Below are 12,953 nucleotides of genomic sequence, written 5' to 3'. Positions count from 1 at the left end.
TCGCTGATGATACAGCGCTGGTGGCTGATTCATGTGAGAAACTGCAGAAGCTGGTGACTGAGTTTGGTAAAGTGTGTGAAAGAAGAAAGTTAAGAGTAAATGTGAATAAGAGCAAGGTTATTAGGTACAGTAGGGTTGAGGGTCAAGTCAATTGGGAGGTGAGTTTGAATGGAGAAAAACTGAGGAAGTGAAGTGTTTTAGATATCTGGGAGTGGATCTGGCAGCGGATGGAACCATGGAAGCGGAAGTGGATCATAGGGTGGGGGAGGGGGCGAAAATTCTGGGAGCCTTGAAGAATGTGTGGAAGTCCAGAACATTATCTCGGAAAGCAAAAATGGGTATGTTTGAAGGAATAGTGGTTCCAACAATGTTGTATGGTTGCGAGGCGTGGGCTAAGGATAGAGTGGTGCGCAGGAGGATGGATGTGCTGGAAATGAGATGTTTGAGGACAATGTGTGGTGTGAGGTGGTTTGATCGAGTAAGTAACGTAAGGGTAAGAGAGATCTGTGGAAATAAAAAGAGCGTGGTTGAGAGAGCAGAAGAGGGTGTTTTGAAATGGTTTGGGCACATGGAGAGAATGAGTGAGGAAAGATTGACCAAGAGGATATATGTGTCGGAGGTGGAGGGAACGAGGAGAAGAGGGAGACCAAATTGGAGGTGGAAAGATGAAGTGAAAAAGATTTTGTGTGATCGGGGCCTGAACATGCAGGAGGGTGAAAGGAGGGCAAGGAATAGAGTGAATTGGAGCGATGTGGTATACTGGGGTTGATGTGCTGTCAGTGGATTGAATCAGGGCATGTGAAGCGTCTGGGGTAAACCATGGAAAGCTGTGTAGGTATGTATACTTGCGTGTGTGGACGTATATATATACATGTGTATGGGGGAGGGTTGGGCCATTTCTTTCGTCTGTTTCCTTGCGCTACCTCGCAAACGTGAGAGACAGCGACAAAAAAAAAAAAGAAAAAAAAAAAAAAAAAAGGATCATCTTATGCCTGGTCCCTTAAACCTAGCAAAAAACTGCTCAGTTTCCTTCATAAAAACTCTTGGGAATATGCTATCATTGGTATGACTGAAGGATATCTGAATATGGGGAGAAATTTCTCTTGTGCACTGCTACCTTGGCAACCATTCAAGGCTCGGTCGGAAGGAGAGACACAAATTCAGTGCATGAATTCATGACCAGAGTTGCTTGGTTCAAATGAATATCTGGTTAGAGGAGAAGGTTTTAAATGTTGGAGTTTAAAAGTTCATATCTAAAAGACTTTATTCTATCATACTTGATCACTATTTCCTGTGTTAGCAAGTTAGCGTCAGGAACAAACAAAGGAAGGCCACATTTGCTCACATTCATTCTCTAGCTGTCAGGTATAATGCACCAAAACCACAGCCCCCTGTTCACAGGCAGGCCCTATAGACCTTTCCATGGTTTACCACAGCCATTTCACATGCCTTGGTTTGGTCCATTGAGCGAATGTATACCACTTCATTCAATTTCATTCCGTCCCTTGCATGCTTTTCATCCTCCTGCAGGCTCTTCTGTAGCAGAAGAAGGAGCCAAGCAGGGAATGCTGTACAAGACTTATCTAATGGTATTGCACTGGCTTCTTAAAAGTGGGAATTATGATATTTGCATAATGGTAATAGAAGTGTATATATGTATACAACATACAGAACACTGCACTTTAAATTCTGAATGGACTAAATGCTTTGTGACAAACTGAAGTGAAAGGATGATATAAAGAAGGATGTGCTTATCCAGGAAATTTAGCAGTCAAGATTAGAAGGAACAAATGAAGTTTTACATTCATCTGAATATTGCTTATGTTGGACTGGTTGGAAATGAATTGGCTGATACTTTGGCCAAAGATGGATGTAGAAAGAAAGATATCTCTCTCTCTTTCTACATCCATCTTTTGCCACAGTATCATCCAGTTCATTTCCAACCAATCCAACAGAGGAATGTAACACTTCTTTTATTTCCTAATACTGTTCTTAATTTCCTGGATAAACATATCTTTCTTTATAACATCCTCTCATTTCAATATATCATGAGACATTTAGACCATTGTTGTCGATATCTCATTTTCAGAGTTTGATTTTTATTTTTCTGTATGTAAACATATGGTACATTGTAAGAAAAGTGTCAAAAGAAAATTTAGAGAGAAGGAACTATCAGAAAAGAAGACAATAGGAGCATAAGATCATACGATCTTACATAGAGGTGCAAAATATGATACATATGGAAAGAGTAGGTGTGAGGATATTACTGTTGCTAGGTTAAGACTAGGTTAGAATTTGGGTGGGGATATAGAATAAGTTGTGATGACACCAGTAAAAGGTATGCAAGGTGTGTTTTGTTGTTAAAAAAAGAAAGAATAATTTTCATTGAACACAAGAATGTAAAATACTGTCTAGGTTTCAGATAACGAGAGGGCTTGAGCAAATGAGTCCATTTCTTCATCTGTTCCTGGTACTATCACAGTAATGCAGGAAACTGCAAACAGCTGTAAAGAAATACAGTAAGGTTAATAAAACAGATTGATGAAGTTGTTAAACATGTTAGTATAAAACTGTTGAGCATTATCAGCATGAGTAAATTCAGTTGAAGTTGGTAATATTGTAATGAAAACATCCCACTGTACTGTGGGTGGTGTCCCTTTTCTTTTGAAAATATATAATTGAAACTCAAACTGAAATTCAGATCTTTGTTTTAGGTAAAAAAAAGATAGTTCAGCATATGGGAAATTTACTAAAGTGTTTGGACTGAAGATTAAAAAAGAATTCTTTTAACTACAGTAATAATGCAAAAGGAACCCAGAACGTAATCTAGATCAGGGGCAGCCAAACTTTATGCTAGTGGGCCATTTTTAATCATTTTGACACTGTTAGTCCATACTGTGTGTGTGTGTTACTTCATACTAAACTGAGGTGACTGAATAGATTCAAAACATTAATGGTATTCAGTTATAGTAAAACCTTGTATTGTAATCAGATAATGTGTTTATTTATTTTTGGTTATTTATTTTACTATACTTGATCACTGTTTCCCGCATTAGCGAGGTAGCACCAGGAATCAGATGAAGAATGGCCCATCCCTACATATTCATACATATGCATATCAACATATACATGAATATACATATACACAGACATATACATATATACATATGTACATATTCTTACTTGCTTGCCTTCATCCATTCCTGGCACTACCCTACCCCACAGGAAACAGCATTGCTACCTCCTGCTTCAGTGAGGCAGCACCAAGAAAACAGACAAAAAAGGCCACATTCATTCACACTCAGTCTGTAGCTGTTATGTGTAATGCATCGAAACCACAGCTCCCTATCCACATCCAGGCACCACAGACCTTTCCATGGTTTACCCCAGACATTTCACATACCCTGGTTCAGTCCATTGACAGCACGTCGACCCTGGTATACCACATCCTTCTAATTCACTCTATTCGATGCACACATCTCCCTCCTGTATGTGCAGGCCCTGATCACTCAAAATCTTTTTCATCCATTCTTCCACGTGTTTCTCTTGCCCTTTCAAAACTTATTCGATCAAACCACCTCACACCACATATTATCCTCATACATTTCATTTCCAAAACATCAACCCTCCTCTGTACAACCCTATCCATAGCCCATATCCATGTCAGAACTACTATTCCTTCAAACATACCCATTTTGCACTCCAAGATAATGTTCTTTCCCTCCACACATTTCTCATCACTCCCAAAACCTTTACCCCCCCTCCCCCACCCTGTGACATGCTTCCGCTTCCATGGTTCCATTCGCTGCTAAGTCCACTCCCAGATATTTAAGATACTTCACTTCCTCCAGTTTTTCTCCATTCAAAATTACATCCCAATTAACTTCTCCCTCAACCCTAATGAACCTAATAATCTTGCTCTTATTCACATTTAATCTCAACTTTCTCCTTTCACACACTTCCAAACTCTGTCACCAACTTCTACAGTTTCTTTCTCAGTGAACAACAAATGACTCATTTCCCAGGCCCTCTCATCCCCAACAGACTGCATACTCGCCCCTCTCTCCAAAACTCTGGCATTTACTTCCCTAACCACCCCATCCATAAACAAATTAAACAACCATCACTCACCCCTGCTGCAGACCGAACTTCACTAGGAACCAGTCACTCTCCTCTCATCCTACTCTTACACAAGCCTTACATCCTTGGTAAAATCTTCTCACTGCTTCTAGCAACTTACCTCCCACACCATATAATACTCTTTAGACCTTCTACAAAGCATCTCTATCAACATAACATATGCCTTTTCCAGATCCATAAATGCTACATACAAATCCATCTGTTTTTCTAAGTATTTCTTGCACACATTCTTCAAAGCAAACACCTGATGCACACATCCTTTACCACATCTGAAACCACACTGCTCTTCCCCAATCTGATGCTCTGTACATGCCTTCACCCTTTCAATCAATACCCTCCCATATAATTTCCCAGGAATACTCAACGAACTTATGCCTCTGTAGTTTGAAGACTCACCTTTATCCCCTTTGCCTTTGTACAGTAGCACTACACACACATTCCGCCAATCCTCAGGGACTTCACCATGATTCATACATACTTTGAATATCAACACAGTCACCCCTTTTCGTAATGAATTCAACTGCAATACCATCCAATCCTGCCACCTTTGCTGGAGTTCATCTTCCTCAAAGCTTTCACCACTCCTTCCCTCTTAAACAAGCCATTATCCCTGACCCCCTCGCTTCTCACAGCACCCTGACCAAAACACCCCGCATCTGCCACTCTGTCATGAAACACATTCGACAAACCTTCAAAATACTCACTTCATCACTGCTTGATGTTACTTCCTTCTTGTCCCCTTCACAGGTGTTTCCATTTGTTCTCTTGCCTTATGCACATTTTTCACCTCTTTCCAAAGCATCTTTTTATCTTCCTTAAAGTTTTATGAAACTCTCTCACCCCAGCTTTCATTTGCCCTCTTTTTCAACCCTTGCACCTTCCCCTTGACCTGCTACTTTCTCTTATACATTCCCCCGTCATTTGCTTTCCTTCCTTGTAAGTATCGTCTAAATACCTCTCTTTTCTCTTTCACAAGTAGCCTTTCCAAGCTAACTTTCTCTCACCACTCTCTTTTCCCCAACATTCTCTCTTCTTTTTTGAAAACCTCTACAAATTTTCGCCTTTGCCTCCACAAGATAGTGAACCAACATCCCTCCAACTGCCCCTCTCAGCACATTAAAATCCAAAAGTCTCTCATTTACATTCCTATCAATTAACACATAATCCAGTAATGCACTTTGACCATCAGGTAATGTCAACAGGCAAATTGCCCTCATTATTAGATGTCAGACTGTGAAAATACGTAGTCACCTGTCTGTGCATTCATTTCATACCAGTATATTAAATCTAATGCTTAGTTTTTGATTGCAGGGAAATATTGAAAGTATATTCATATTTGCAAGTAGTGATGACTTTATTCTGGACCATGCAAAGGAACTGGCATTAGAAATTAAGCAGAGTAGACAAAATGCTGGTGTCAATACCTTTCAGCTAGAATGTAAACAGTTTGGATCCATTATTATAGGCACTTACTCATGCAAAGACCAAAGGCCACAGTAAGTTTGAAGAAGTGCACTAACATTGTCATTACATCTTCAACTCTTTCTTATTATTTATTTTTTGAGAATTATCTGTGAATAGTAGCTTTAAGTTTTCTTTGAATAAACTTGTGATTGTTCATAATAATCTTCAGAATACCACATAGACATAAATTGTCAGAAAGGGTTATATGCTCTTAATAGTGATCATGCTTGAATGACTCTGTGGTTAAAGTCTGGGAATTAGTTATCATCAGCATTAGAACAGTGAATATGCTGTGTTTAGTAATGAGAGTTATTCTGGTTTATAATGCTTTCATTCTATTTTTTTTTTAATTTTTTTACACAATGAACCGCTAGATTAAAAAATCTTTCTTATTCATGTTAAAGATCTAGGGAACTACTTCAGGGGTAGTTTGAATATTGTAAGAAAGTACTAATGAAATTCACTATTGTGTAGAATTGTATTTTCTTTATCGAATATTAAAATCAACATTGGTGTTGAGGATGGAGTTAATGTATGTCTGTAATGTGGAAAGTAGAGCTGCACTATTGAGAGAGAAGTAAACAGGTTTATCAAGGATGTAGGGAAGATTTGTTAGTCGAGGATGTCGTTTACTGTGGAACCTTTAGTCAAAGGTGAAATATTGTTACATTTATATGGATATTAGTGAAGATGAGTTTCACCATTTTATCCACTGTATTAAACATGATGATGACTAGTGATGATAGTGTAAAGGGAAACATTAGATCCCAAATTTATGTGTTTTGAGTTATCATATTTTGTTACTCTTTTTTTTCTTACCAAAATCAACATCCTAGCTTTGGTCTTTGACAAGAATTGTAAGGTTTGGTGTAGTAAAAATTGTTTTGTTGAGAGTGAAGTAAAGGTACCATTATTGAATTTTGATATTTTTGTCCCTCCATAGGAGAGAAAATATGTAGTTTTTACTCAGTTTGCTCAGTTTCCAACAAGCACCATCCTAACCTTGGATTTTGACGTGACACAAATGGTTCAAGAGAAAGATCAGGGTGTAGTGAAGATGCACTTGCCCTGACCAGAATGGCCAGATCAAATGCAAGTGGTGTCAAGATTGAGATGAAGACGAAGGTGGATGGTATAATGAGGATTTTGGTGTCAGCAGTGTTGAGGGTGGACCCAAGATTATTGGTATAGGGAGGACATGTTTATCTGTGTCTCTCTCAGTAGTAAAGAGGACAGTGAGTGATTGTGTGAAGGAAGAAATATTACATTTGCAAGCTAATATCGATGTTTCCAGTTTCTGTATTCATTTTGATGTACTTAATATATTTCTTTTCAACAGTCAGCTCCCTATCCCTACCCTGTGACATGACCATGATGGTTCAGGTAAAAGGCAGTGTAGTCCAGGGTGTAGTGTTATAAGATGAAGATGCTTTTGCTTCGGTTGAATGACTTTAAGTTTAGTAAAAGTGAACCGAAGACCTGTTACTGCACTAGGCTGAGAACAATGGCATTTATATGTCTGCCAAAGTGTAAAAGAGAACATGATCTTATTCAGTTTCTTCTTATCAAATATTTCTAATATTCATTTATTTATTTTATTTATCATACTTAATCGTCTTTCTCACTTCAGCGTGGTAGCACCAGGACACAGACAAAGAATGGCCCATCCACTCATATACAAATATATTTACATAAACGTACATATACATATACATACAACAGTGTTGTAAATGGAAATGGTGAAGAGCTTGTAGATTTATGTGCTGATAAAATGACTGGTGATTGGGAATACCTGGTTTAAAAAGCGAGATATACATAAGTATACGTATGTAAGTAGGAGAGATGGCCAGAGAGCGTTATTGGATTACGTGTTAATTGACAGGAGCGCGAAAGAGAGACTTTTGGATGTTAATGTGCTGAGAGGTGCAACTGGAGGTATGTCTGATCATTATCTTGTGGAGGCTAAGGTGAAGATTTGTATGGGTTTTCAGAAAAGAAGAGTGAATGTTGGGGTGAAGAGGGTGGTGAGAGTAAGTGAGCTTGGGAAGGAGACTTGTGTGAGGAAGTACCAGGAGAGACTGAGTACAGAATGGAAAAAGGTGAGAACAATGGAAGTAAGGGGAGTGGGGGAGGAATGGGATGTATTTAGGGAATCAGTGATGGATTGCGCAAAAGATGCTTGTGGCATGAGAAGAGTGGGAGGTGGGTTGATTAGAAAGGGTAGTGAGTGGTGGGATGAAGAAGTAAGATTATTAGTGAAAGAGAGGAGAGAGGCATTTGGACGATTTTTGCAGGGAAAAAATGCAATTGAGTGGGAGATGTATAAAAGAAAGAGACAGGAGGTCAAGAGAAAGGTGAAAGAGGTGAAAAAGAGGGCAAATGAGAGTTGGGGTGAGAGAGCATCATTAAATTTTAGGGAGAATAAAAAGATGTTCGGGAAGGAGGTAAATAAAGTGCATAAGACAAGGGAGCAAATGGGAACTTCAGTGTTTGTTGAATGTGTTTGATGATAGAGTGGCAGATATAGGGTGTTTTGGTCGAGGTGGTGTGCAAAGTGAGAGGGTTAGGGAAAATGATTTGGTAAACAGAGAAGAGGTAGTAAAAGCTTTGCGGAAGATGAAAGCCGGCAAGGCAGCAGGTTTGGATGGTATTGCAGTGGAATTTATTAAAAAAGGGGGTGACTGTATTGTTGACTGGTTGGTAAGGTTATTTAATGTATGTATGACTCATGGTGAGGTGCCTGAGGATTGGCGGAATGCGTGCATAGTGCCATTGTACAAAGGCAAAGGGGATAAGAGTATAATAAAAAAATAAAATAAATAAGTTTGTTGAGTATTTCTGGTGAATTATATGGGAGGGTATTGATTGAGAGGGTGAAGGCATGTACAGAGCATCAGATTGGGGAAGAGCAGTGTGGTTTCAGAATTGGTAGAGGATGTGTGGATCAGGTGTTTGCTTTGAAGAATGTATGTGAGAAATACTTAGAAAAGCAAATGGATTTGTATGTAGCATTTATGGATCTGGAGAAGGCATATGATAGAGTTGATAGAGATGCTCTGTGGAAGGTATTAAGAATATATGGTGTGGGAGGCAAGTTGTTAGAAGCAGTGAAAAGTTTTTATCGAGGATGTAAGGCATGTGTACGTGTAGGAAGAGAGGAAAGTGATTGGTTCTCAGTGAATGTAGGTTTGCGGCAGGGATGTGTGATGTCTCCATGGTTGTTTAATTTGTTTATGGATGGGGTTGTTAGGGAGGTGAATGCAAGAGTTTTGGAAAGAGGGGCAAGTATGAAGTCTGTTGTGGATGAGAGAGCTTGGGAAGTGAGTCAGTTGTTGTTCGCTGATGATACAGCGCTGGTGGCTGATTCATGTGAGAAACTGCAGAAGCTGGTGACTGAGTTTGGTAAAGTGTGTGAAAGAAGAAAGTTAAGAGTAAATGTGAATAAGAGCAAGGTTAATAGGTACAGTAGGGTTGAGGGTCAAGTCAATTGGGAGGTAAGTTTGAATGGAGCAAAACTGGAGGAAGTAAAGTGTTTTAGATATCTGGGAGTGGATCTGGCAGCGGATGGAACCATGGAAGCGCAAGTGAATCATACAGTGGGGGAGGGGGCGAAAATCCTGGGAGCCTTGAAGAATGTGTGGAAGTCGAGAACATTATCTCCGAAAGCAAAAATGGGTATGTTTGAAGGAATAGTGGTGTCAACAATGTTGTATGGTTGCGAGGCGTGTGCTATGGATAGAGTTGTGCGCAGGAGGGTGGATGTGCTGGAAATGAGATGTTTGAGGACAATGTGTGGTGTGAGGTGGTTTGATCGAGTAAGTAATGTAAGGGTAAGGGAGATGTGTGGAAATATAAAGAGCGTGGTTGAGAGAGCAGAAGAGGGTGTTTTGAAATGGTTTGGGCACATGGAGAGAATGAGTGAGGAAAGATTGACCAGGAGGATATATGTGTCGGAGGTGGAGGGAACGAGGAGAAGTGGGAGACCAAATTGGAGGTGGAAAGATGGAGTGAAAAAGATTTTGTGTGATCGGGGCCTGAACATGTAGGAGGGTGAAAGGAGGGCAAGGAATAGAGTGAATTGGATCGATGTGGTGTACCGGGGTTGACGTGCTGTCAGTGGATTGAATCAGAGCATGTGAAGCATCTGGGGTGAACCCTGGAAAGTTGTGTGGGGCCTGGATGTGGAAAGGGAGCTGTGGTTTCGGGCATTATTGCATGACAGCTAGAGACTGAGTGTGAACGAATGGGGCCTTTGTTTGTCTTTTCCTAGTGCTACCTCGCACACAAGAGGGGGCAGGGGGATGGTATTCCATGCATGGCGAGGTGGCGATGGGAATGAATAAAGGCAGACAGTGTGAATTGTGTGCATGGGTATATATGTATGTGTCTGTGTGTGTATATATATGTGTACATTGAGATGTATAGGTGTGTATATTTGCGTGTGTGGACGTGTATGTATATACATTGTGTATGGGGGTGGGTTGGGCCATTTCTTTCGTCTGTTTCCTTGCGCTACCTCACAAATGTGGGAGACAGCGACAAAGCAAAATAAAAAAATATATATACATATGTATATGTATACATGTGTATATGTATATACATACATATACATACACACATATACATATATACACATGTACATATTCATACTTCCCTTCACCCATTCCTGTCACTACCCCGAAACACAGAAAACAGCATCACTACTCCTGCCTCAGTAAGGTAGCGCCAGGAAAACAGACAAAAATGGCCACATTCGTTCACACTCAGTCTCTAGCTGTCATATGTAATACACCGAAACCACAGCTCCCTTTCCACATCCTGGCCTAACAGACCTTTACCCAGATGCTTCACATTCCATGGTTCAGTACATTGACAGCACATCGACCCTGGTGTACCACTTCATTCCATTTTACTCTGTTCCTTGCATCTGTCTCACCCTCCTGTATGTTCATGCCTCGATTGCTCAAAACCTTTTTCACTCCATCCTTCCACCTCCAATTTGGTCTCTCGCTTCTCCTTGTTCCCTCCACGTCTGACACATAGATCCTCTTTGTCAGTCTTTCCTCACTCATTCTCTCCATATGTCTAGGCCACTTCAACACACCCTCTCCTGCTCTCTTAACCACCCTCGTTTTATTCCCACTCATCTCTTACCCTTTCATTATTTATTCGATCCAACCACTTCACAGCACATATTGTCCTCAGATATTTTATTTCCAACACATCTACCCTCTTCTGTACAACCCTATCTATAGCCCATGCCTCGCAGCCGTATAACATTGTTGGAACTACTGTTCCTTCAAACATATTCTTTTTGTTCTCCTAGATAATGTTCTCTCCTTTCACACATTCTTCATTGTCCCCAGAAACTTCGCCCCAACCCCATCCTATGATTCACTTCCGCTTCTTTGGTTCCATCCGCTGCTAAGTCCACTCCCAGATATCTAAAACACTTAACTTCCTCCAATTTTTCTCCATTGAAACTTACATCCCAATTAACTTGTCCCTCAACCCTACTGAACCTAATAACCTTGCTCTTATTCACATTTACTCTCAACTTTCTACTTTCACACACTTTTCTAAACTCAGTCACCAGCTTTGCAGTTTCTCACTTGAATCAACCACTAGAGCTGTATCATCAGCGAACAACAACTGAATCACTTACCAGGCCCCCCCTTATCCTAAACAGACCGCATATAAGGAATATGTACGAGTAGGAAGATAGGAGAGTGATTGGTTCCTAGTGAATGTCGGTTTGCGAAGGAGTGTGTAGTGTCCCTATGTTTGTTTAATTTGTTTATGGATGGGGTGGTTAGGGAGGTAAATGCATGAGTTTTAGAGAGAGAGAGGGGGGGGGGCGATCATACAGTCTTTTGGGATAAGAGGGCCGGGAAAGTGTCAGTTGTTCGCCGATGATACAGCTTTAGTGGCTGATTCGTGTGAGAAACTGCAGAAGCTGGTATACCAAGGTCGATATGCTGTCAGTGGACTGAGCTAGGGGATGAGAAGCGTCAGGGGTAAACTATGGAAAGGTGTGTGGGGGCAGGATATGGACAGGGAGCTGTGGTTTCCGTGGGTTACGCATGACAGCTAGAGACTGAGTGTGACCGATTGTGGCTTTATTTGTCTGTTTTCCTGCCGCTACCACACTGAAGCGGCGGGGTTGGTGGGGGGGGGGGGGTTAGCGATGCTGTTTCCTGTGTGGCAGGGTAGAGACAGGAATGGATGAAGGCAAGCATGAATATATACACGTGTGTATGTTGATATATGTATATATATATATATATATATATATATATATATATATATATCATACAAAGCTCCAACAGCCAGGATCGAACCTAGGACCCCTTGTGCAAGAGGCAGGTATGCTAACCGATAGGCTAAGGGACTGTATAATAGGAAACAACTATTCGAAATACTAAGTACTCGAATACCCTTCGTCTCACAATGGTGAACAACGGGGTCTATCGGTTGTTTCCGAACAGAACACATAGCCAGCTGATAGCGTTTTACCGAACCTGACTGTACAACGCGGAGTTATATGAATACGAATAAAGTGTATATGAACGCGCACCTTCATAGAACATACAAAGCTCCAACAGCCAGGATCGAACCTGGGACCCCTTGTGCAAGAGGCAGGCATGCTAACCGCTAGGCTAAGGGACTGTATAATAGGAAACAACTATTCGAAATACTAAGTACTCGAATATCCTTCGTCTCACAATGGTGAGCAACGGGGTCTATCGGTTGTTTCCGAACAGAACACATAGCCAGCTGATAGCGTTTTACCGAACCTGACTGTACAACGCGGAGTTATATGAATACGAATAAAGTGTATATGAACGCACACCTTCATAGAACATACAAAGCTCCAACAGCCAGGATCGAACCTGGGACCCCTTGTGCAAGAGGCAGGCATGTAACCGCTAGGCTAAGGGACTGTATAATAGGAAACAACTATTCGAAATACTAAGTACTCGAATACCCTTCGTCTCACTATGGTGAGCAACGGGGTCTATCGGTTGTTTCCGAACAGAACACATAACCACTTAGTGAAAAAGAGGTCAGATGAGAGTTGGGGTGAGAGAGTACCATTAGATTTTAGGGAGAATAAAAAGATGTTTTGGAAGGAGGTAAATAAAGTGCGTAAGACAAGGGAACAAATGGGAACATCAGTGAAGGGGGTTCATGGGGAGGTGATAACAAGTAGTGGTGATGTGACGAGATGGAGTGAGTATTTTGAAGGTTTGTTGAACGTGTTTGATAATGGAGTGGCAGATATAGGGTGTTTTGGTCGAAGTGGTATGCAAAGTGAGAGGGGGTTAGGGAGAATGATTTGGTAAACA

The 12,953-nt window shown here is 40.8% G+C and overlaps 1 protein-coding gene across 3 annotated transcripts in view; it reads left to right on the top strand.

Moving 5' to 3' along the window:
- LOC139765374 (uncharacterized) overlaps window positions 1-12,953 on the top strand; it is a 55,797-nt gene that overhangs the window by 28,753 nt on the left and 14,091 nt on the right. For 2 of the 3 annotated variants that reach the window (XM_071692749.1, XM_071692750.1), the window contains exon 3: window positions 5,452-5,636. The exons of the other annotated variant lie outside the window; for it this stretch is intronic. The gene's annotated coding sequence lies outside the window, so the exon portion shown is untranslated. The remainder of the gene's footprint in view (window positions 1-5,451; window positions 5,637-12,953) is intronic. 3 annotated transcript variants of the gene reach the window in all.

This window comes from Panulirus ornatus, chromosome 54, assembly GCF_036320965.1.
Source record: "Panulirus ornatus isolate Po-2019 chromosome 54, ASM3632096v1, whole genome shotgun sequence".
Lineage (NCBI taxonomy): Eukaryota > Metazoa > Arthropoda > Malacostraca > Decapoda > Palinuridae > Panulirus > Panulirus ornatus.
The sequence above is the reverse complement of the archived record's forward strand: the minus strand, read 5'-3'. Positions and strand labels throughout refer to the sequence as shown.